The 25,984-nt window shown below is 37.3% G+C and overlaps 2 protein-coding genes across 4 annotated transcripts in view; one reads left to right on the top strand and one right to left on the bottom strand.

Annotated features, from left to right (window-relative positions):
* Positions 1-25,984, bottom strand: part of LOC135698125 (triokinase/FMN cyclase-like) — a 54,726-nt gene that overhangs the window by 3,359 nt on the left and 25,383 nt on the right. The gene's annotated exons all lie outside the window — the stretch shown is intronic.
* Usp47 (ubiquitin specific protease 47) overlaps positions 1-25,984 on the top strand; it is a 69,085-nt gene that overhangs the window by 29,953 nt on the left and 13,148 nt on the right. The window lies entirely within an intron of this gene.

The following is a 25,984-nucleotide window of genomic DNA, read 5'->3' as shown; positions in this document are numbered from 1 at the left end:
GTTTGATGGAGATGCCTTGCAATGATATTGAATGTTACCATACATATGGCGTCGCCGGTTGTGTTTTAATCAATAGTATTGTCTCAGCAAAATTACTGGAAAATTTTACCCATCCCGGGTTCTCTTTATGTCAAATTTGTTGCTTCGGTTGGTGCAGGAACTGGCGGACATTGTTCCAAGAATCATTGATTTCGTAGTTCCAGATCTTCAAGGGGTCGTACAGGGAACAATTGCAGTTACTGATACTTCTACTAAAGCTCCATGCTGCATACATCGTCTAGGTGCCACAAACTCCGAGAACGAACGGCTGGACCACCATTTCTCAAGCTACAGTAACAATCCGGTGAAACGGCCATTTTGACAATTTTGCCCCAATATAATACCAAATCTAGACTAACATTTGAAAGGGGCGAAAGAGCCAACATGTAAACAAACCATGTTTTGCCACACATGTATAGAGAGAACAGTCCACAAATTACTCAATAAACACGAAAAAGTAGAAGAAAACATCATTTCAAATCATCAAAAATGTTACCTTTTACATGGCGTATTTCCAATTTTCAACTCTATGATACGGGTTGTTATCCCGCATAAACGCGAACCATAAATTGACCTTACCTAAAATGGTTAAAAATTGTTTATAATCCCTGCTAAACTTTAACTGAAATGGTTATGGAACTTTACATGAACGTTTAATGATAAAGTTTCAACCTTATGTATTATGGTTTTTTGGAACTGGACCTTACAAATAATGGGTTGTTAAGAACCATTACCGTTCCAAATTTTTGTTTTCTCCATACATTTTCGGAAAGAGAACTATATTAGAACCTTTTAACTTATGGTTTGAGAACTTTAATGGTAATGGTTATGGTAGTCAGTAAGGTCCACGAATGGTTTTGTAACATCGATCAACTTTATGTGGAATATATCGCGAATTGGTTGCCTGTAATTTACTGATTACCAATTCACGATATATTCCACGTAAAGTTGAGCGATAATACAAAACCATTAATGGACCTTACTGACTACCATAACCATTACCATTAATGTTCTCAAATCATAAGTAAAAACGTTCTTATATAGTTCTCTTTCTGAAAATGTATGGAGAAAACAAGAATTTGGAATGGTAATGGTTCTTAAGAACCCATTATTTGTAAGGTCCAGTTCCAAAAAACCATAATACATAAGGTTGAAACTTTATCATTAAACGTTCATGTAAAGTTCCATAACCATTTCAGTTAAAGTTTAGCAGGGATTATAAATAATTTTTAACCATTTTAGGTAAGGTCAATTTATGGTTCGCGTTTATGCGGGATGCCTTGCATTAAAACTATGAATTATAAATACTACTTTCTCTCTGAGATGACCACGTTGGTCATGACGAGAGGAGCAACACAATAGTTGGGTAATGCCTTGTTCAGACTACATAGTTATAACATGTTAGCGCTATCTTGATGGTGGTTTCTGTGTTGCAATTATTTGACAACCGTTATAACATGTTATAACTCTCCAGTCTGGACAGCGTTTAAAGAAGAATTGCATTATAACACACCATCAACTGGAAATGCTCTCGCAACGGGGGGTTTTAGGTAGTGATGAAACGTCGCTAGAACTATTCCACAGCCGCAGACAGTAATGAGCAAAAGCGGACGCACACTGTTTTGCCTGTAGATTTGAAGACATAGGGTAGGATGGTGCAAAACGCACCGTTTAAGTAAAATCGTCAATTGCTGGCGTATGGAAGCAAAAATCAATGAGAAAGTAACGGTTTATGGTTCATTACCATGTTTTCTACTAAGATTGAGTGATTTCGAACTACAAAATAATGATTGTTCATGATTTTCAAGGTATTTTATAAATCGTTTCCAAAATGATAGTGGGGCAAAACGCCTGATTCATGGTGCAATATGCACCACAACATTGGGGCAAGACGCACGACAACAATGGCCAAAATGCACCACATGATAGACAAACCGTAACCCCTGCAAGCAGTGGCGTCGCGTCCACATGTGCAACCTTTGCACGACAGATTTTTATAGATTTTATGGTCACATTAAAGCTGTACTTCTTTACTCCAGACCACAAGTGACCATGAATACAGTGTGCTTAATTAAATATTCGACCTTGGTTTGCTTCAAAAAGGGTTAAATTCAGTTGGGATGGTCTGCCTAATCCCTAATGCATTGATTTCTAACCATGTCGATATCACTACCATGACTAAACTCGTTAAATAGTGCACCAAGAAGCGAGCTCTTTTGGGTGGCGGGTGGCAAGTTTGTGAATAACCAAATGCCTGATGTAAGCCAAGCAGACCTTCTATCACCTCTTGAAACATACCACAAATTTTCCATAATACATGGCGGTTTGCACCACTGGTTGTAATTGAAGCTTTCAGCAGACACGCGTCAAACGGGAGCAACACGGAAACAGCAGTCTGGTACGCTTTGGACGTTATCATACTTGCAGACCGGTTTGAATGTGTGAGTTTAAATTAGAAGAACATTTGTGATGTATGGGTGCCCAAAGTATGCATTTCTCGCTGTGCACTTGGATATCTGATTGCTGACAAAGAGAGTAATGGAGAAAGAGCGCAAAAGCCCGCTCTCACTTGTGAGTTGTGAACAGTCTTGTAAGCGGTCACAGTAGTCGACACATTTTCTGTGATATTCGACTGCCTTTGCTTGCGACAGTTGCAAAACAAGCTATCAAATTACAGTACCAAACTAAAATGTCATTTGATAGGCTCTGTCATACGACACTGTTGTCGAAGACCGTCACGAATGTATGTATTTTAGTTTTTCTCATAACAAGAGCTGCTGATGTTGTGCTTGTGTGAATTCTGAAAATAGCAAGCAACGATGTCCTAGTAATAATATTTCTGATTAGAAATGGTTTAATTTACACCAAATTGAGGAATTAGAACGAAATCCCACATGTCATATGAAAGTTATTTGAAAATTTTCTTTTTGCTCGAATGTTGTTCTACCGTTTGTGTTGTGTAAGAGAGACGACGGTAGAGCATGAGAGTACGAATACAAACAGACTGTCGCGCACGGCAACGAAGCGAGTGTAGTAAAAAACGTCAACGGTTTACATCCCTGGTTGTGAATCTCTCAATTCTAGATAGAGCTGGAATTAGGGCGTAACAGCTTTTGTAAACAATGACTTCTCTCGATGATTTCTCGAAAGTCATGACTCTCGCTGGCAAATCAACATCACCATCGAGTAGGAGAAGACTTCCCCTACCAGATGGATATGTTGGTTTGTGTAGGCGTGCCTTGATTTCATAGAAATCAACGAGAGAAGTCATTGTTTACAAAGGCTGTTACGCTCTTATTCCAGCTCTATTTAGAATTATCGATAGTTGCGCCGGTGCGTCTGTCAAAACTTATGAGCTTCCCTGGTTCATTCTGATAGTGTTGTTCCGCTACCCAATGGACTATGAATTTTCTCTAGATTTTGGCATTGTTTTGTATCAAAAAATGTTTTCGGAAGTGTTTGACGGATATTCTTTATTGCACTTCAGTCGAAAGAGTTAGCCTTTTGATAAAAACGAGAATTCAAGCTGAACATTGCATTAGGTCCTAAGTAACATTGACAGATTCTCTCCGTCGACTTCATTCCAAAGTGTTTTCAGCACACAGATCTATAAAAGAAGATTTTATCTGGCATCTAAAACGACAAACACAACAAGAAATGGTTATGTGCTAATAACTTGAAATAGAAAGTCGACGAAGAGAATCGATCAATATTACTTAGAACCTAATGCAATGTTCAGCTGGAATTAGTTAAGTTTTGCAATTCCTCCTACTTCGGTTAGCGCGAAAAGGGCCATACAAGTTTTGTTCATGCAAGATGATAGGTTCTTCAAATGTTACGTTAGGTAGTGATTAATATAGTGATGGAGAATATGTCCCTCGAATTCATGGAGCATTGAAAAATAAAACAAAAACTAACGTGGTGGTAAACTATAACGAACAAAGCTTGGTGCACAGGTAAACAAATGAGGCACGCGACGCCTCTGCCTGCAAGTAGAGATAGAGTGTTAATCTTTGATTCATGAAGTAAAACATATACAACATATACGAAAAGTGATCTCGTTCCATTATTTTGCGATATATGCTGATTTTAACAACTGTGTCTTGTTTTGCGTAAAATGCAATTTATTAAAGGAATTTAAAGGATTTTATGCATCTGAGGAAAAGTTATCGTTGTTTTTCTATGAGTGGGCATTTTACCCCAGGGGTGCATTATGGGCTGTTCTCCCTTACTTCAAAACTCCGCATACATCGTACGGGTTAAGGCCGGCGCACAATGCATACGTTTTCGGGTTTTTTTTTGACAGATAATGCATGGGCTAACTGTCAAAAAACCTTAAAACGTATCCATTGTGCGCCGGCCTTTAGGCAAAAAGGTGTGCGTTTGACTTTGTACTGTCGCATTAATGGCCCCTCGCTCATTTTCAACTTCTATTCAATTTTCATACTGCCGTACTCTAACGGAACTATCACGTAATAATAAATTATCACACTAAAGCTTCATGTTAGCATTTCCAACCAACTCTGAAAATCGCAAACTTCGCGTATGAAGTAACATAAAAACACTTTGAATGAATTATAATGTTTTAATATGAAAATCGTACTGATTTTGTAGTGTCTAGTCACGCTCGAGTAATTTGAAATGCATCCGATTAGCAGACGAACAAAAAGAAGACCAAAAATTCTCCGGGCGTAATTCCACTCTCCCAAAATTTACGAACGAAGAACCAAGGCGGAACAACAAACATAAAATCCCGAGGGTGTATTTCCACGGCGTATTACCAGTGTTGGCAGTTAAGTTTTTAGTTTTTAGTGAGACATGATGCAGTCCCGTAACGTGGGTAGATCACCTTTTCGTGGTACGTTACGGGATGTAAGATCTACCAGCGATTCCTAGTCCTGACTACTTCAAACTAGGGGAACAGGATTTTTCAGTAATCCAAGGAACACGTCTTAGTCCTTGTTACTTTTTATGCCTTGTTGATAGTGACAAGACTCGGCATTGTCTACCGAGGATGATCTTGAAACAAGGAAAAAAAATGAGTTAGTTGTCTTCATCTATGTGATTCCTAATCTTCTATTCGTTGTTCCCTAGTTTGAAGTGGTTAAGACTAGGGTTCTGATGCATGGTTATTATCGGTGTCATACCTTAATTTTGTTGCTAAGGAATCCAATTTTTACTGACAAAGGGGCGCGCCTTTGGAGGGTGTTTCAACACTCCGAAGGGTATAAATAGCGGGACCTTTAAATTAGAGTCGGATCCTTGCGATAAATGCAAGAGTGGCAACTGTAAAAAAATCGAATAATACTTCATCATTTCTCAATAGTGATGGAGTAATACGACATGCACTAAACTAAGGACACGGGATACAATAGATCAATTTACTGGTCGCAGTAGTGTTAGGTCCCGAACAGAGGAATACAAAAATAAAAAAAGAGGCATGATGAAACGATATGAAATCATCCAGAAAATAGGAAGCCGTGAAATAAAATGGGGTTAATTTTTCGGTCTTCAAAATTCGGAAGTGGTTTTCTCAGTATGGTGATTTTGTAATTCCGCCCTTTTAAAATGTTAGAAATAGTCGAATTATGTCCCTTCAAGGTGATTCCTTGTAGAGTCCACAAATGGCCGCCACGTAGCCTGCATATGCACTTCGACTTCGAATTTTCAATTGCACAAATCCCGAAAATCGGTGTCCCATTTCACGTGAAGTTGTACTGCAGCATACATGGAGTAACAATTTGAATGTTGCACGTGTCGTAGAAGCTGATATTTGTGCACTTAAAGTTCGAAGTGGTTCCGAGAATAAGGATGTCACAGCGATTCACCTTAAATTGGTAGCCACGAGTTTTTCTACCTTCGTCCTCCCCGCACTGCTTTTGCCCACAAACTGTGCATGAAATATGTATGAACTGAAGTCTTAAGAGATCTTGAACTGAACATTGCGCTCCAACGGTACAGTTCAAGGCTGGTTCAGGCACATCTATGACACGAATGTCATTCCCATATACTTTGTGTGAAGCCGAAAAATCTTGGTTCTCTGGTTCGATTTTACTTCAACATTTGACAGCTGCTGCAAATATTCGCAAGCAAGCTCTGTTCATGCGTGATAAGTTGTTAGGAAAGTTTGTCGCGAGTGGCGGGAAGGTTTTTTTTAAATCTTTGTTGTGCCATAGGCGCTGTTTACTGTGTTGAACAAGAATTATCGTTGCCTAAAAATTAAGTGCATTTTAATTGGATGTGATAGCAGCATTACTACACAGGTAAAAACTTTTAACGCAATATGACCATGCGACACACATGTATGTAGCTTAAAACGTGTTGTCAACACTAACACCACCAACATCGGTGGCGGCTTCAGTGAGTACTAGTCTTGCCAGGGATGTGGGTTCAGGTTGATCACGTTGCACTACAAGCATGAAGCGGTCACTTTGGCAGTTTTATTCCTTTTAATGGTAACTTCTAACGAGAATGACTTTCGTTTCCAATGTATTATAATATAACACCAAAACATTAGCCGAGTTTTGTCCCTTTAAATTTGCTTCCTCGAGTTTTTCTACCTTTCTCCTCCCAGTGCTGCTTTTGCCCATAAACTGAGTAAATCGCATGGCTCGATCTACACTTGAACTTTCTATATCGCTGTAATAGTAACCCGCTGCTCCTTCTACATCCGTTATGCCAATGTCTTTTATGTACACGGCGAATGAGAACGACTCAAATTTGAGTTTAGTTCACTCATAATCGCCAAAAGTGCAGGAACTCAGCGATGAGTAAATTTGCCTCATGTTTTTCCAGGTTTTTCCAGGGAAAAAATCCCGAATTTGAGAAAAGTAAAGATTGGATTCACTCAGCCTATTGGTACTACTCCGAGACTGAATAAAATTTTCATCAATTTCCTCATTTTCTGGTAGATTTTTTAGGTTTTCCACAGGAAACCATTAGACAAATTTAACTCATCGCTGCGTTCCTGCCCTTTTGGCGATTATGAGTGAACTAAACTCAAATTTGGGTCGTTCTCATTCGCCGTGTAAGGTCTGCGCCACCAGGATTATTGGTATTAGTTAAATGTGCAAATGTGTAGTGGTTGCAATGATTATCTTTTCACACAAAACAGCTATTGGCAGTCAGCGGCGCTGGTGGTGTAGTGGTAAGCATAATTACCTCTCACCCCAAAGGGCCTGGGTTCAATCCCAGTCGGCACCGCCGAGATTTTCTGAGGCATGAAATCTTTGATCACACCTTCGTTCGGAAGGGAAGTAAAACCGTTGATCCTCGGTCCATGAGTTGTGATGGGTCGATAGGTAGGGTCCAACTGTGGAAGCTGCTTCTCTGTTGTCGGTAGCATTGGTACTCAGTACGGGAAACAAATCAATAAAAAAAAGTTAGAGGAAATTATCCAAGAGCTTTGGGCGTGATGTGGCTGGCAGCAAGGCAAGCGAACGTTCAATGAAAATTAACTCTTAAACTACAATAATTTATGGTGATCCTGAAAAGAATCGTTTTGTCGTGATGGTTGAGTAATGCTAGAGTGTTCAACACGAATGAGGCTGGCCAGTTATATGTGGTTTGGAACAAGGATGACGCGCTTGGTATAGATGGCCCACAGCGGGTCACGACGAGCAACTGAATCCGATCAGTAGCGGTACGGCTTCTTCCTGCTTCTTCGGTGAATGGACGGTCATGTGGGCTGCAGCTCGCTGCTTGCGGGTAGCCTTTCGTTGTGCACTGGAGAATAATGTTCAATGCCACGCGCCGAAAGCACTGCTGCTACTGATGACGATCGAACGGACACCACCACACTCGGTGATTGAATGAGCAGAACGGCGAGACCGGATGCAGGGCTGGTAGTAGGTAACTTTTTAGTGACTTTGTTTCACACCAAAAAGTCACTACCCTGATAAAAATAACCATAAAAAAGAGCTTAACGACGTGTTCGGGGTATCATCCAAACCATTTATGGTATAGTTTACCCATCCGGGATATTGTTCGTTTGTGGTATTTGTTTATTAGGGTAAAGTCACTATTTCTCTAAAAATAGTCACTAAAGTCACTTTTTCACAACTAAAATAGAGTGAAATGGAAAAATATCAACAACATTTTTAAATTTAGTACTTGTCACTAAGGAAGTTATAAAAGAATTCTGTGATGATTTCTGAGGATAGTTCCAAGAGAACTCTAAAGAGCTCGAAATAAATTCCGAGAAGAATTCCAATTGAATCGGATTTTGAGGGTTCAATCTCAAAGGAATTCTTCGAAGAGTTTCAAGGCTATTCTGAGATGGATTTTTGTTTTGTTTATTTATTTCTACTTGTCAACAGATAAAATAGTTACCCTAATGATAATTTCCTATATCTAAACATCAAAACTGCTTCAAACACAAAATTAACGCAAACATCTCTTAAAGCTACGCTTATTTTTCTCGCGGGACACATTAAAATCGAACACATAATAACAACTATTGAAAACGCGGCACATACTCAACATTGGTTCATGCAGCCGGAGGTCCCGTCGTTGAGTGTTGATGTCAAGAAGACTGAGAAGTGTGGAGCAGTCGACGTTCCCTTGCAGAAGATCCGCAACGAAACAAGCCTTCGCCACATTACGCCTTCCTTCCAAGAGCTCCAGGTCGATGAGGTTACAGCGACTTTCATAGCTCGGCAAGTTACGCGGGTCGCGCCAACGAAGGTGTCGCAACGCAAAGCGAATAAATTTTCGCTGAACAGCTTCAATTCTATGGATGGCATTCTGATAGAATGGCGACCAAACAACGGCAGAGTATTCCAGTATAGGTCGAACCAGGGAACAGTATAAAGCCTTCAGGCAATACACGTCCTTGAAGCTTTTGGCGAAACGGAATAAAAATCCTAGCTGCGATGTTTTGAGAAAACTGAGAAAATACCATGGGAATTCTGAGGAGAATACGAATAGAATTTCCAATATAATTCTGGGGAGGAGAGGATGGGAGGTCCAAGATTATTCTAAGCAGAAATTTATGATATTTCTGAGGTTAATTACATGGAAATTCTAAGGAGAATTCAAGTATATTTAAAATGGATTTATGGGAAGAACCTTCATGGAAATCCTGGAAGAATAATAAAGGGGATGAGTACTTAAGGGGGTTAGATTTTGATAAGTTCTTTAGTGGGAATGACACTGGTAAGACTACACATTGTAGTCGAAATACGTATCTGTCATGGATACCAAAATTAATTAAGTGGAATTGAATGGAAGATAACCTTTTTTGCTGTTTTACCCCTCACTATCCCTCATCAACGGATGAGTTTGGTAAAAGGGATGCTCTACCCGCTTCGTACATTCCTCAAAATTGTTTTAAGCTTGCTTTTTACTTTCTATATACAATTTTCACACTGCCGTAGTACAACGGAACTATCAACTCTATACTTTATTAAAATGTCCACTTTAAGTCTGATACCTATTTGATTTTCAGCATCTCAAACTACGGAAATAATCTATTTCCAAGAATGTTGTCCATTGTTCTGCAAAGAATTTCCAGAATGCAATAATATTTTTGTTAAGCTTGTTTTCGAAGCAAGTTTAAGAGGAGTGGAATAATTCTAAAAAAGTTCTTGAGATCATCCTAAAAAAAAAAAATATATGAAATATTCTTAGCGAATTATCAAAGTTATATCAAAGATTTGAAAGGCAGAATCAAATTCAAGATCTTCGGGAAAAAAAAACTCTTTGGGAAAATTGCTATTTGCTGGCCATCACGAATAGCGTCTTCAGAAGGAAATTATTCAAATCACTTAAAATGCTCTTAATAGGAGATTCCGTTGAGAGTTTCGATATAAATAGAAGAATTCATGAAATGTGATTTAAAATTCCATTACAAAAACAGTTTATTTCAATATTAAACCTTACACACCAGCTGTTCGGTAAACAGTTCGGTGTTTTTTCACAGATTTCCTGTAATTTTTCAACGAATATCTGTGAAAAATCACCGAACTGTTTACCGAACGTTCAACTGTTGAGATTTCGGTTAAATTTTACAGATTTCGGTAAAATAATCTTAGTGTATATTTGACTTTCTGAGTCATCGTATAAATGTTACTATTGGTTACTTATTTATTATTTCAAAGTCACTATTTGGTAACTATTTCCGTAATTTTAGTCACTAAATTCACTACTATTATATCGCATCAGCACTACCAGCCCTGCGGATGGAATTCGATTTTGAAATCTGTGTTAGGGAAAACAATCCCTTAGCTCAGTCGGTAAAGGTGCAGCTACAAAGCAAGACCATGCTGGAGGTGGCTGGGTTCGGTCTAGGAATTTTTCGGGTTGGAAAATTTCTCGACTTCCCTGGGCATAGAAGTATGATTGGACTTGCCACACAATTATACCAATGCAAAAATGGTACAGGCATCGAAAGCTTTCAATTAATTACTGTGGAAGTGCATCTAGAACACTAAGTTGAGAGCACGCAATAAGCTAATATGCGATATGCAGTAAGCTTGAAATGCGAAGAAGAAGAAGAAGTTAGGGAAAACACTTTTTGCAGGCAATCGGTGATAATATTGAGCAACATTGCAAAACTTGAACATTTGTTTAATTTTCAACAGTGTCCTATTGAAAATTGATAAAGCGTTTATCTTAGCAGGTTCGTAGAAAAATTTCCAATAAATTGGCTTGTTTAGAATTAAAATCCATCCGCTATTGACAGAGTTACAAGTGGTCAAAAGTGGTAATCCTACGTCAAAAAAAGCTGTTGTCTGTGACGTCACATTCATTGTTTGCAGTATGGAATGTTGTGGTTGACGTCGTCACTTGCATGTTTCGCAATGTTTATACTATTTTTGCTTCTATAGTCAGCTTTCCATGTATCGATGTTCTATATCTCTATATGTGACCACTTTTTTTCTTTTATGTCGATGGTAGTCTCGGTCACTCCAAATGGTACAGTTGGCTTTTCTTGTTATATACCGTGCGGGACCGAAATCCGTACAGCACCGAAATCCGTACACCCTGTTGAATTTGTTTATTTATATGCTTCATAACAATGTAAATATTATACATGAATACATATTCATGTTCATTCATGCATTAGCTTGATGTTTACGTCAACAATTGAGCAGTATGTAATGCAATTAAAATAAGAAAAATAAAAACCTTATCACGTGTTGGACATTTCTGTCAATCGGTTGCGTTCTTAACGATTTTCTAAGAAAATCTCTCGGATATACTTCCAGTTGTTAAGGGTATGTAAGTGATTTTTGCAAGTAGTTTCCTGAAGGTCGATCGGAAAGGTAAGTGTTTATCGTTTTATACCTCAATTCTAAGCGATGGATTATTCATATGGTATTTATTTATCAAAATTAGTACTGTACGGATTTCGATCCAAATATAACAGCTGATTCTAAATCCGTACACTTGTGCATTAACAATGACGACTCCACTATATCCAATTTTTTTCAGCAGATCATGGAAGCTAAGTACATGCTAGAGGATTTGGAGAAGACTGTGGTAATGATGCATGCGGGGAATTCTTACCGAGAAGCATCCAGGGATTTTTCCGTTCTATTCACCACCATTAGAGATGCCGTATTGAATCACTACTCTCTTATTTTATTCGTATTGTAAATGTTATATTATTAATATCTTTTAATGAAGAGCGTCAATAACCAGTCGAAAAGGAAAACAACGCAGCTCCCCTACAGGATATCACCAACACGCATATACAAATTACAGAGAGCAAACAGAAATGGGCAAGAGAGCATTCCCAGCAGTAGCCACCAGCGAGGAATGGCCGGAAATATACATGAAAGTAGAACGGGAGAAAATTGATAAAGAGAACGCAAAGAAACAAAGCATAATGAACGACAAAAGAGAAAGGTTGCGCGAGAGAGGAATAGGAGGAAAAAGAGGAAGGAGAGGAAAGAAAGTTGGAAGCAAGAAAGCATTATAACTTGAAAAGGCAATGGCAACAATGGAGAAGAAGCAGAACAAAGCTGTGGAAAAGAAGCAATCTACATTTTTATTATTATTACTCTCTTGACGTTTTAAATTAAATTAAGTTTTAGTCGTTAACTTACCAATTTTATTTTTCATGCATAAAACGAAAAACTAATCCTTGATGTCAGTTCATTGTCTTTTTTGTTGGTTTCTAAGATGGTTGTATTTTTTTTTCTCACTTATCCGCTATTATAGAGCTACCATCTTAGGAACCGCTTATTCTATCGCTTGATGCCAGTGGGTTGGTGGAGCGTTTCCATTATCGGTGTATTAAAGATGTTTCGGCAGTCTTCTCTTCAGTTTGCTATTATTGATTCGACAACATTGTCCAAGCTACACCGCCCAGTTTAGTCCCGGTTAATAATGTTTTGTAGCGTTGAGCTTGAGTACCCCCAAGTTCCAAAGTATGGCGCATCTTGCACGTTATCACATGTCAATTTTCAAAGACATCGAAGTTGTGATCGGAGGTAAACTCTAGTATTAATATTAAACCCAAAGCACTGGTATAGAATAAAATTTGGAGGAAATCCCAAGTAACAATCCAAATGCTTGGAAGATTTATTCTTATTTTATCATTGTTTTATCATAGCATCCCTTCCAGCCTGTGGTTGTATTACGGTTTTGTGTGCTTGTCATAAAATCAGGCCGTCAAGTCGTCTATAAAACTGTTTTATGACTACTAAATTAAATAGTTTCATAGTTTTAACGGTAGCTGTAAGGTGGTTCTGCATCACTACTTATAACCGAAGAATAAAACCAAAACAAAACATACAATTATGTTTTATGGTACACTTTTTATGACCGATATAAAACTTGAAGCAGTCTTAGACCTTCATTAAAGCTTCATTACAACTATCATCTTTATCAGAGGCCTAAGATTCACAGATAAGAAATATACTGTTACAACAAAAAATACTCTGAAATTTTTTGTCATTATAAAAAACAAATCTATTCAGATATATGAAATGAAAATCCCTTCAGTGCTTCTGAACACGATGAAGATGAGACGATCGACAATATGAAACTCCTGGAGGAACTACAGTTATACGATCCCTACATAAGGCACAGTGCGGTGAAGGAGCTCTTAAAAATATTGAACAAGCGGCTTTCCGATACACTTCCGAAAGATCCACGAACCCTTCTTAAAGCAACGCCGACAGTTTCACTAAATCCGTTTGGAGATGGCCAGTATTGACATCACGGCTTTAAACCTTGTATTGAAAAAGCTTTTAGTGGATCCAATAAGCATTTCTTACATGTTGATTACAAGCGAAAATAGGAGGATCGCTTGGAATGTTGACTTTTTGACAGGTGGTCATGGTTTTTGTTTTGTTTTGATTCGCTGTACCGAATAAAACCAGCAAGCTAGTTATATAGCTTAAATATAACTTAACGCTCTCAATTTGGACTACGAAATGCTAAGATACAACCATTAGGTTTATGTTATGCTATAGAATTCCAATCTAGGAGAATATGTTATATTGAGGTATTTTTAAGGAGTAGCAAGTTATAACGAAAAAAAATGTCGCCGTATGAACAAATTTCACACAGTATGAATAATTATGCTTTAATTTATAGGCAATACAACACTTTCATACATCTATGTATAATTAAATAATATGTGACTGGTTATTGCTCAACAGTAGTAACAGTTTTGTACTAATTAGATAATCATTTAATGATTATTTAATGTATGGTGCTCATGTAGACAAATTAAAAATATCCCTATGTTTTGATATTCATATGGCGCACTGAATTTATGCTCCTATTTGGTATAAAAATCACCATAAATATTGCACGGCATGCTGTGAAGCATATACAGATTGGTTTAAAATTATAATAAAGTCGTCTTATTTTCAATGTACAATAATATCAGCCATTATTACCAACTGACAAGGATCATGATTTCACATCAAACATCGAAAGAATAAAACCACAATAAAATATTTCTCAATATTAACTATCATCCAAAAACCCCAACTTAAAACCTTCAAAGCTGTCAAAATGTTTTGCGTATCATGTTTTATCAACTTCTTCAGGAGCGATTTATGCGGTTGTAATATAGTTTTATGGTAGTCATTAGAAGGCTGTTAAAACTTTCTGACCTGGAGGAGGTTTTATGTTTTCATTTTTAACAATCACGTCTAGAGTGTGATAAAACTGACATAAATCCTATGCTCCTAAAGTAGTTCGCATATCAAGTTTTAATGACTGCATTAAAACTGGGCCAATTGGCCATGACATGGCTGTATTGCGGTTCTCAGGAGATTGTTAAAGCAATGTGGTCGTCAGTGAAGGTTTTATAATTTGGTTATATCAACTGCTATAAAACTTAAATAAAACAAAAATTGTTGCTTGGGATGAATCCTTAAACATAATATTAGTTAGCATAAAAATCTAGAACAGTCACCTTCTTAAGTAAAAAGAAATGAGTTACCTTTAGTTTGAATCGATTGGAGCATCAATTAATCTAACGCTGATATCACTAGTTAAAAAATAAAAGTTAAACAAAATGAACTTGATTGAAGCCAAATTTTATCACGTAAAATTTTAAAATAATTAATATTACTTCATTACAGCCGGAGATATTTGTGTTTTAGTAAACACGTTTTTTTAAAGTGAGATTCCATTTTTTAGCTATATCTCCAAAACTATCCTACTGAGATTTTTTTGACTACATTTTTGGATTCAGCGTACGATTTTACATGGGAAATGACCTTCAGCGTATAAAGTTCAAATATGCTGTAAACTAGTGTATTTAAACGAGTATAGCTGTTTTGGACTCCTAGCCAAGCAACTTCTAAAAAAAAATACTTTATTCAAGATAGCAACATGTTTTTTTTCATTGATTTGGATCGATTCACATTCATGTACGGATTTTGATTCATGACTGTACGGATTTTGATTCATCCTCAACACAGTGTACGGATTTCGATTCAAAATTGTACGGATTTTGATTCAATCGTAGAACGCTGTACGGATTTTGATTCAAGATATGTGCAATTTAAATACTTTTTTCTAATAACTAAAGGTAATTTTAAGACCTGGTGTTTGCAAATAATGGTAAAATAAAGATAAATGTATAGGAAAAAGATGTGATACAGAACATAATGTGATAACATTATTTAATTTTGACCATTAATGATTATCTCGTGCTTAGGTGTACGGATTTCGGTCCCGCACGGTATCTCGTTCCCTCCATATCTCGTTCGCTCCATATCTCGATGATCCCTTCAATATCGAGATATGGAGAGTTGATATGGAGATATGGAGATAACCTCAATCTACCTGGACACCAACTCTCAAAACATAAACAATTATCAAAATTTTCAATGGATAGATATGGAATAAACTAAAAGAATAAGTGTATTTTTCAACCGATTCGAATATGAATCTGGCATTAAATCTGGGTTTGAAAGTTGGTACACAGGTAAAAAGTGAGGTTACGCGACGCCACTGCTGTAACATCTTCGACCTATTAAGGTCGCAGTTCACATGGTAATCCTCTCGTGGTTTATCTCGCAGACTATCTCGGTGGAATTTGTGAACATTATGAATTTCTATGAAGTATTCCCGCTACTGTGAAAAAATCTTGCTTTATTGGTGGCTGCATTATGTAATGCTAGCAATCATTAACCGCCTTAATGGGGTGTTCACACTTTTGCTATTTCACTAGCACTGATGAGCCTGCTGCTAGCAAAAACAATCACCAGCATGATGCAAAACAGGGCGTCAGCATCTACCAGCTAGTTGATATTAGCTGCTAGAAACTGTTAACATCATGCTGGTGAGCGTTATTGCTAGCAGCTAGCTTATCAGCGCTAGTGAACTAGCATAAGTGTAAACAGGCCATAAGGGAGAGATGCTTGCTCTGTCGATACACTCTGAAAAATCTTCACGTTTGATTGACGTGAAAACATAGGTGGTTTTCGTCCACCCTATTTTTCACGTAACTTTTACCGGAATTGCACGTAGCTGATCAAAATTCAGCTTCAATCATCTACGTGATTAGTCAGGTAAAAAAGACCTGATTTCCACGTACTGCTTACGTGAAATGGGGGTGAAAACTATTGGACATTTGGTAACTTTTACGTGACATTCCGTTTGGTTTAAAATGCTTTTCATGTAATTTGTATGTGAATTTTTAATGAGAATAATCGGAAGTATATATAGAACCAGACAATATTATGCAATTTTATCGGGAAGATATAAATTTCACAATTAATACTTATATTTACTCATAAAATTGTAAAATATCGACTAATTGATTATTATAAGGTAGAAACGTGTATGAGCTTTTTTTATTTCTGGCAAAATATTAACAATACGCCTTTTTAATGCACCACCAACGTAGAGTGCGCCACGCGAGTTCGAGAAGAAACGTCAACCAAACCGTTTGTTTACAAGTATAGTGAATAAGTATTTTCCCCAACGCAAATAACAGCATTTTTCATTCAAAATCTTGCCAATTTCCATCGGCAATTGCCTTATTGTACGATTTTCCACAAATCTGAACTGATTTGCACCTTAACTATTCACACACAAGAAATCCGGAAGATCATAACCACTAAGGCACTTTTCTAATTTTCCATTTTTCTCAACAAAAATATTCCTGAACACCAACAGGATCTTTGCAAAAACGTTACAGAATAAAATTGTTCAACTGTAGATTAAGTTTTCGAGCATCTCAGATGAATCAATTTATCAGGAAAAGTAAAAAAGTGTTCCGCTTCCTATGTCTCAAGGCAAAAAATTCTGCTCACAACACTCTTTTTGACGTTCTCCTATTCACCACCAGAGGTTGAATCGATCGTTTAGTTCCCATTAAAAAGGCCTATTGTTGACTCAAAATGCTGATGTCACCGTCTGAAATTATAAAACTAGAAAAAGGCTACATATAATCATAAATAAATTAATATAAAAGAATCAAATTACCGTCCAACATTTGCAACAAGCGCTGAGGAATTTTGAATCTTTCAGGAGTTCTTCCACCACGCTCGGTGACGCCATATTGTTTTTTTTGCTCACCTGAAAATCACGTAAATCTCGTTTTACGGAAATATCGAAGTCCCAAACACACAAACACAAATACACTAAATCTGTTTACGTGAATATACGGTCAATTTCACCAAAATTTTTAGTGGACATGACGTGTAATGCAGATCAAAGTTACTAACGTCACGTAACATTTGAGATTTTCTAAATACAGATCAGGTACGTGATATTTCACGTAAATCGGACGTGAAAATTTTTAGAGTGTACGATTTACGTAAACCTTCGTACGACACAAGTAGGAGAACCTGTGTCCGTATTCAAGCTTGTTGAAAGAAGAAGAAAAAGGACAACGATAACACGACTGGATGGCGATCAAGGTGCGATCTTGGACGATTCGCAATCCGTTCAAGAGCACGTATATCGATATTTCTCCGAGCTGTACTCGGAACCAGGTGGAGAAATTGAACACCCCGAGGATTTTCAGTGCCAACAGAACATCCCAGAAATCGACGAAGCGAACGAAGCCAGCATAGACAAGATCACCACGGCGGATATATGGGCAACGATTAAGTCGAGCGCTTCAAAAAAAAAATTCCGAAATAATTTTACCTCCGAACTTTTGACATCATACATCGCGAGCTTAACCTTATACTAAATGAGGCGCTAGTTTTCCATCAGAATTTGTAGACGGTGTAATCGTTGTAGTGAAGAAAAAGGAAACTGGCAACCCTGCTGGAGCATACCGACCAATCTCGCTTCTCAACTTTGATTACAAAATTCTCTCCCGCATACTGAAAGCGCGTCTGGATAACGTTATGACAACACATCATGAGAATGAAAGAAATACAAAAGGGATTAGTTTCAAGAAGTGACAGTCTCATCGGATTCCCCAACTAACCATACTCAAGCAAGTATATACAAGCTATATTGCGACTATATCAGGGTGTCGACTACCTGGAAAAACCTGGAAAGTCAGGGAATATCAGGGAATTAATTTTTGGACCTGGAAAATCAGGGAATCTCAGGGAATTTAATTGAAATGCAGGGAAACATTTCTTAACCACAGAAGAATGACAAACTTTGCTAGTTTCAAACAACTTAATTACTCGGTGTAGTTTGAGGATGGTTTAAAATTTTAAATAAAGTTGGGAATTTGTGGTTGCTTGATGTGGCATTTTTGCAAGTTGCAACTGAGATCTTGAGGTTTGATAAAAAAAATCTATTTCCGTAGACACTAGACGTTGTTATTTGTTGCAAAATATAACCTGAAAATTTGGTATGTGCGTCTCTTTAAAGATGTTACGCCCAATGGCATCTGACGTAGATCCTTTGGGCGCATTGGAGCGCTTTTTAACAAATTCAAGACTGGTAAAGAGTTAAGAGAAGAAGATGATTATTTTTCTGATCACTTCTTGTTCTTGTTCCTTATTGTGTTCTCAACAGCCTGGCTGGCTCAGAGAATAAACTAAATGAGTATTTACGATAATGGCCTTGGAATAGCACTTTAATGATTGAATAATGATTCAAGAAACGTAGACTAACATTGCCTCGACAGCATAGAGTGGCGTTATTCAGTATTCTAGGTCTTATTGTCAATCTGATTACCTTAGAAAATTATCTTCTCAGTGAAGTTTTAGTATTGCAATTGCGATGTAAAGGGTGATACGGTCAAAATTTGGTCAATATCAACTTGACGTATTTCTTTCAATTTTGCATTTAAAAAACCTGAACACCCCTCATTTTGAAGGTGTGTGTGTGTAGAATGTTGTTCCTATTTTGATTTTGGAATTCACTCTTCAGTTGTCAAAATGCCGTCCAAGCAAGAAGGGCAGCGTATCAAAATTTTGCTCGCGCATCGCGAAAATCCGAGCTACTCGCACGCAAAGTTGGCAAAATCGCTAAAAGTTGCCAAATCAACCGTTACAAATGTAATTAAAGTGTTTGGGGAACGTTTGTCGACAGCCAGGAAGTCTAGATTGGGGGGAAATCGAAAACCGGAAGCCGCTGAGACGACAAAGAGAGTTGCCGGTAGTTTCAAGCGAAACCCTAACCTCTCTCTCCGAGATGCCGCAAATAAGCTGGGTGTATCGTCTACAACCGTGCATCGAGCCAAAAAACGAACCGGACTATCGACTTACAAGAAGGTAGTGACTCCAAATCGCGATGATAAACAAAATACGACGGCCAAAGCGCGATCCCGGAGGCTGTACACGACGATGCTGACGAAGTTTGACTGCGTGGTAATGGACGACGAAACCTACGTCAAAGCCGACTACAAGCAGCTTCCGGGACAGGAGTTTTATACGGCAAAAGGAAGGGGAAAGGTAGCAGATGTTTTCAAGCACATGAAACTGTCAAAGTTCGCAAAGAAATATCTGGTTTGGCAAGCCATCTGTACCTGTGGCTTGAAAAGCAGCATTTTCATAGCTTCCGGGACTGTCAACCAAGAAATTTACGTGAAAGAGTGTTTGAATAAACGTCTGCTGCCTTTCCTGAAGAAACACGGTTGTTCCGTACTGTTTTGGCCGGATTTGGCATCTTGCCATTACTGTAAAAAGGCCATGGAGTGGTACGCCGCCAACAACGTGCAGGTGGTTCCCAAGGACAAGAACCCTCCCAACACGCCAGAGCTCCGCCCAATTGAGAAATACTGGGCTATTGTCAAGCGGAACCTAAAGAAGACCAAAAAAACTGCTAAGGCGAGCAGCAGTTCAAGGCAAACTGGCATTCTGCGGCGAAGAAGGTGGACAAGGTGGCTGTACAAAATCTGATGGCAGGGCTCAAGCGTAAGGCCCGGCAATTCGGATTTGGAAAAGCGGAAGCCTAACTGAATATTTTTCCTGAATTTTATACTAATTGAACTTGAAAAAGAAATTTAATTTGATTTTTTAAATAAACGATTTCACCGATTTACACGCGTTTTCCCTTGACCAAATTTTGACCGTATCACCCTTTAGTTAAGCTACTGAATTTTGAAGGTGAAAGCGTTGTTTTTACGATTTCCCACCCTAGGAATCTTAGCGTTTTGTTAAGCTTATTATCCGGAATAATTTTCTTATAGAGCTGGGTCTCAAATAATTGTGCTCATGGGAAAAAATATATAAAGGGATTAAAGATTGTTTCATATGCAAGATGTAGGAGAACTGTGTAAATGTTTGCCCCTAGCGTTGATTGAAAAAGTTCACGATATTTCACGAAGAATTTTGGTGAATATTTTCAACACTGCTTCTAAGGGTGAGAAAATCGCCATGCCAAGAGTCTCTTCTTATATCATGAAGTAAGTCGAGCAAATTTGCTGCAAACTTTAAGCGATTAAGAAAACCTTGTTTGTAGATTGATATCGAGATGGTTGCAGAAAGTCAGGCAATATCAGGGAATTTGGTTTTCTTCATTGAGTCGACACCCTGTAAATGGTTACTTAGGTACTCATATGGCCGTCGGCATGGTACATCAGTTGCGAAGTGAAGTATTTCTAAAAGTGATGCGCTATATATCTCAATGATTTGATTTTATCCTAACGTTACCTTAAAACAGACACAACTCATTGAACATTTTTCATTGAAAAACTACCGCCATCTGTCGTATATACTGTGATACGCAATACACTCAATAAATGGCTGTAGTGTGTATACGTCATACGCGAGCGAACTGGCACAAGTAGTGGTACTACCAACTAAAAAACATTTAAATTTACCATTAAAAGCAATTTCAATGAACATTTTGGGAGTGTTATCTGTAATTAATCATATCTTCACAATCGCAACTTCGGGTAATCCACGAAAGTGCTTGCATTTTTCTCAGGCACTTTTGATCTAACTGCAATCACTCTCTCATACTCGAAATGTGCCACGACCAAATTGACACAACGACGCCCTATAAGAAAGAAAAAAAATATGATTCCTATATACCTAAACCGTCTCGATCCCTTATCCCCATCGGTAGATGGTATATTGGATGGTCTAGACTGCATACAATATTGAACTGCTCAGTTGAAATCGATGATGACCAGGGTTGCCAGGGTTTAATGGGGATTTCGATTCCAAACATACATATACCATTTCACTTCTTATTGCTTTTACTTGCAACCTCGACTAGATAGAAGGTAGTGGTCTTGTACGAAATTGTTCTGATGAATAAGACCTATTGGATGATGGGCAGCTCAGTTCAGAATTCACTCACCAGGTGACGCTAGTGTGCAATTTGACATCTTATTGTTTGATTTAACTTGACAGTACGACTAGATAGAAGTTTGCTGTCTTCACTAAAGTTGTTCTGAATAACACGACCTATCGAATCTCATTCAATAAAATCACTAGTAACTAGTTGATACTAAGCTCAGTTCTGAATTCTCACACCAGGCGGCACGAGTATACTACGACTTGACTTATAATTACTTGCTTTAACTATTGACATCACGACTAACATTTGGAAATGGTCTAAAATGTTGAAAATTATTATGACTATTATTATTAATTCGCATTAACTTAAGAACGACTGGACTTAGGAAAAAAGTTTATGTGTGTAAACTTATCGAAAATTATGCGTAGAATCAAAATAAATCATTATTTTACTAAAAATATGCAATTTCACCAACTTGAAAAACTAACAAAAAAAATTGATTTTTTTTTTTAAGATTTAAGGGGGTGTTTTGAAATAATCTACGTTTTACGATTTTTAATATTAATATACTAAGTGTATTTTTACATCAAAAATATTTTAATTACATATGTACAACTTCTTCTCACATGTCATTTTGATCAGATAAAATAGAATTCATGTTAAGATTTAAAAAATATAGTCTATTTTTTATTATGCCCTTTTCAAAAGTTATTGTGAAGAAAAAAAAAACACATTAATGAAAATTGCAACCATTGGTAGCAACGAACATGTGAGCAATGTTTCATTCAACTCGGAATGGGTCGAGACAAAATTGTATTTGTTTAGCGTTTTGGGCTGGAAATACTCGATATTGAATTTCGCCCAATTTCAAAACTTGGATTAAATATTTTGTTTATTTAAGAATAAAGTTTAAAAATCAATAATTTTGTAAATATTATTAAATTGAGCAAAAAACAAACAATCTCATAGTTCTATAATGGTCTATAATGCGTTCGTACTTGGGACACAACCCTTAACTATTTTTTTATTTTTTTTTATTTTTTTATTAGAGGAGAACATTAAGATATTTCTGAGCAAAATTTTAAGACCATTCCGAGCTGAATTGCATGAGGATTTTAAGGAGATTCAAGCAAATTAAAAAAAAAATGTATGAAGTTTCAGTGAATTCTACGGAAAAGTTTGAAATTCAAAGAGAATCTAAGGGCTAATTTCATACTTTTTTTAGTGTTCTGAGAGAATGCCCAGGGTGGCAAGTGAATCAGGAAAACCTGGAAAATGTCAGGAATTTTGTTTTACCAGGAAAAACCGGGGATTTTTAAGCAAACCCAGGAAAATAATAATTTACCAGGAAAATAATAATGCATGTAGGTTTGAAATGATGACGTTACTATTTATGTGTGATGCGTGCAAAATAATATATCTGTATATTGCCAGTTCAGAGAAAAATTCGCATTTTGCGTCAGATTTGGCAACCGAAATTAACAATCGAACACTGAACCAAAATCGTTCCTTGAAGACCGAGTTGAAGACCTTGTTCGCATGACAACACATAAAATATGAAAGGAAACATTCAAAACAACAATTCAGGTGGAAGTTCGCAACATAAATTGAAGAAATCTAGAAATATTTGAATAGAAAAATAAAATAAAACTGCTTTTCAGCGCATTGGCAAAAGAAGATCCTCCAACCAACCGTCTCCACAATTATTTAGTAGATTCTAGGGTTACATGTATTCGACAATCTACCTCTCTTACCTCGAGTAAGCCACGAATATTCGGCCCAACGCCTACTAGACATAGAATTAAGTGAATTTTGTTACAAACAAAGAACAATGAACTATCGGCTCCGTAAAGCTAACGCGATTGAGCCTTCCAAATAAACGAACTAGTTAAAGGGTTACATGTGGTTCCAGTAATAATATAATATAATGATAAAATTGATAATCCAGCGGATCTGGTCGATTGCATCAAGAGGGATCGATCTGTCTTCAACCGAGGCTTCGAAGAATGATAGTTATTATCTTGGTTATATCCGGTTGTGTTTATGTTTCACAGCTGCGGATGTTGCTTCTGCTTATTTGTGAAATATCGATGCATGCTAAGATATATGTGAATCAGCAATATTCAATACACTTTAATAATCAAGCTGAAAAGCATCAGAGCTTTCGTCACTGATGTCATGACAACGCAACTTTGCTTTATGTTCTCAGGCTGTGTTTTAATTAAGAGAAGATGTTTGTCAAAATTGATTCCTGGTTTATCAGAAATAAGTCTGGTACAATAGCAGGTTGATTTGAAAATTTTCCATCTACCAAATTTAAGTGAAAATTCACCAAATGGAACACAGACTCAAGGTGTGTTCCATTTGGAAATTTTTCACTTAAATTTGACACTTCGAAAATAAATTAAGATGTTCGAAAATCCCTCTGTTATTGATCGGCCAATTTTCGAGAAAGCGTCTGTCAAAGTTGATTCCTGGTCTGTCAGAAATAAGTCTGCTGGGATAGCAGGTTTATTTGAAAATTTTCCATCTGTCAAATTTAAGTAAAAATTAACCAAATGGAACACAGCCTCAGTACAAACACGATGAAAGCTCATATATACAGGGTGCGTGACGAATTTTTGCAGTAAATGGCATATTTGAGAAAAAATACACCAGTTAGTTATTCTAGCAATGAATTTTGTGCGATTTATTTTCTTTCGCAACATATGGAAGTTGTAGGTAAATTTATTCAAAAAAATTGCCTTCCTTTCGACGACTGTAGTTAGATGCTTCCGGAAACTGCAGTATGCACGTTTTAAAATGTTTCGATCCATAGATGTCATCACTGCCTTGATTTTAGCTTTTAGCGACTTAAGTGTGGTGTGAGGGGTTCTATTGGTATCCCGTTGGACGACGCCCTATACAAAATAATCCAACGGATTGATATCGGGACTGCTTGGGGGCCAAATTTCTTCCTCCCAAATTTACGAAATATTTTCCGTAAGCCATTTCTGTGCTTTATTAGCAGTATGAGCAGGTGCTCCGTCTTATCGCTTTCCCAAGCCTTTTTTTAATATTATACACTGTTCTTTCAGACACATTTACCGACCGAATTATTTCTTTCATGCATACTCCGGCGCGCAACAAAGCGACAACGGCTGACAGATTGCTCTCTTGTTTCGACATCTTTACGTTTACTCAACATTGTTTGTTTAAATCTTACACCTAACAGTATAAGCTATCCAGTGCTGCCAAATATATCTAAATCATGATGCACAAGCATGAGAAATTACTATTTGAAATTTACTGAAAAAATTCGTCACGCACCCTGTAGATCAGTACACAATTTGGTCTTGTTGTATCCCTTTCTTTTAACACCCGAATAAAAATGATGGCAACAGATAACTACACTGAGAAAATTGTGCATATTGCGTTTATGTGCCACACACATAAATTTTTGCAATGTGATTTCACAAATGAAATTTATGTGTGAGACACATAAAGGCGTTCATTCGTTATACGATAAAATTTATGTGTGATCAGACATAGAGGTTATGGTTAGGGATTATGGATTTCAATGGAAAATGAGAGGTTATGGATTTCAATGGAAAATGTGTAGTTGATGGTTCTGTTTGTTGTGTAGTTTTGGATGTGTTCTGTGCAGATGTCGTGGAATAAAATGTGTCGATTCAGTGATTGGGGGGTCTGGGAGATTTTAATGGATTAGTGCATGCTTGTTTACACTTGACACAATAACCGACGTCGCTTCCAACTCTTCCGTACTAGTGTCGACCGGTTCTTCAAGTTCCGATAGTCCACTTTGCGAATTCTGATGGAGTTCGGGATCTTGTGATTGCTCATTGCACTTCTCCTCGACTGTCACTTCAGCAAATCCGAACACTTTATAGCCCTATGGTAGAAATAATAATTATTTACACTTCGAATCAAGGATGTTTTGTTTATATAGAGAACTTACGTTAATCTAACTCCAAGAGATTATGCTCCTGAAAATTTTCTCTGCATTCCACCGCTGATTTTCTTTGCTGACAGCCTCCTCCGGAATGTAGGTCAGCTCGTCCTTGGTAATGTTTATCATCGATGTTATCTCAAACTCTTCGCCTGAAAAAGGAAATGTATAATAACACTTTATTTTTTCTAGTTTTTTTTTCATATATATTTACCTTCGAAAACGTGCAGTAGTTCGTCGGGTAGATCCAATTCTTCTGGCACAACTTTCGCGAACTTGCTTTCGGCCTCCATTTTGCAATTCATCTTTTTCGAGGTCGGTCAGGCAGGCAGGGGTGTATCGTTTTTATGTGCGTCCTCACATATTTTTTTTTGCTATATGCCGCTACCCATGACGCTCATTTGAGCTGCACATCTTTGGTATATGTTAAGCACATGACGTTTATGTGTGGTTTATAAAATTAATGTGTGGGGCGTTTAATCGAAGTAATGTGTGAAATCACATAAATAAAATCTTTGCTGTTTTATCAGTGTACGAATGTGAACCGAAACAAACCATCCAAAATTGTCAAATTTGACATCCACGTGCACTGATCTATCACAAATCTTGCTTTCGGTGCTGGATACGTGATTTAAATTTCGTTGTTGAATGAAAACTTTTTTTTACCACTCCGAACACGATGCCTCCGGTTAAATGTGTAGCGGAAAATTGGCAATGTTTGAAAAATGATTGCTCTACAATTTAATGATAGATTTTAAATCTATTGATACCGAATAAATTTTTAAAGTATCTAGTTTCAGATGGTGCCAATAAATTTGAAATTTGTCAATAAATGGCTGAGCTATGATTTTTCAAACATTGAAAGTTTGTCGTTATACATTTTACCGAGGCTTCGGGTTCGGAGTGTTA

Source organism: Ochlerotatus camptorhynchus, unplaced genomic scaffold (genome assembly GCF_037179485.1).
Source record: "Ochlerotatus camptorhynchus isolate MF236.1 unplaced genomic scaffold, CSIRO-AGI_Acam_v1.1 ptg000082l, whole genome shotgun sequence".
Lineage (NCBI taxonomy): Eukaryota > Metazoa > Arthropoda > Insecta > Diptera > Culicidae > Ochlerotatus > Ochlerotatus camptorhynchus.
This window is presented reverse-complemented; position numbering and strand designations above follow the sequence as displayed.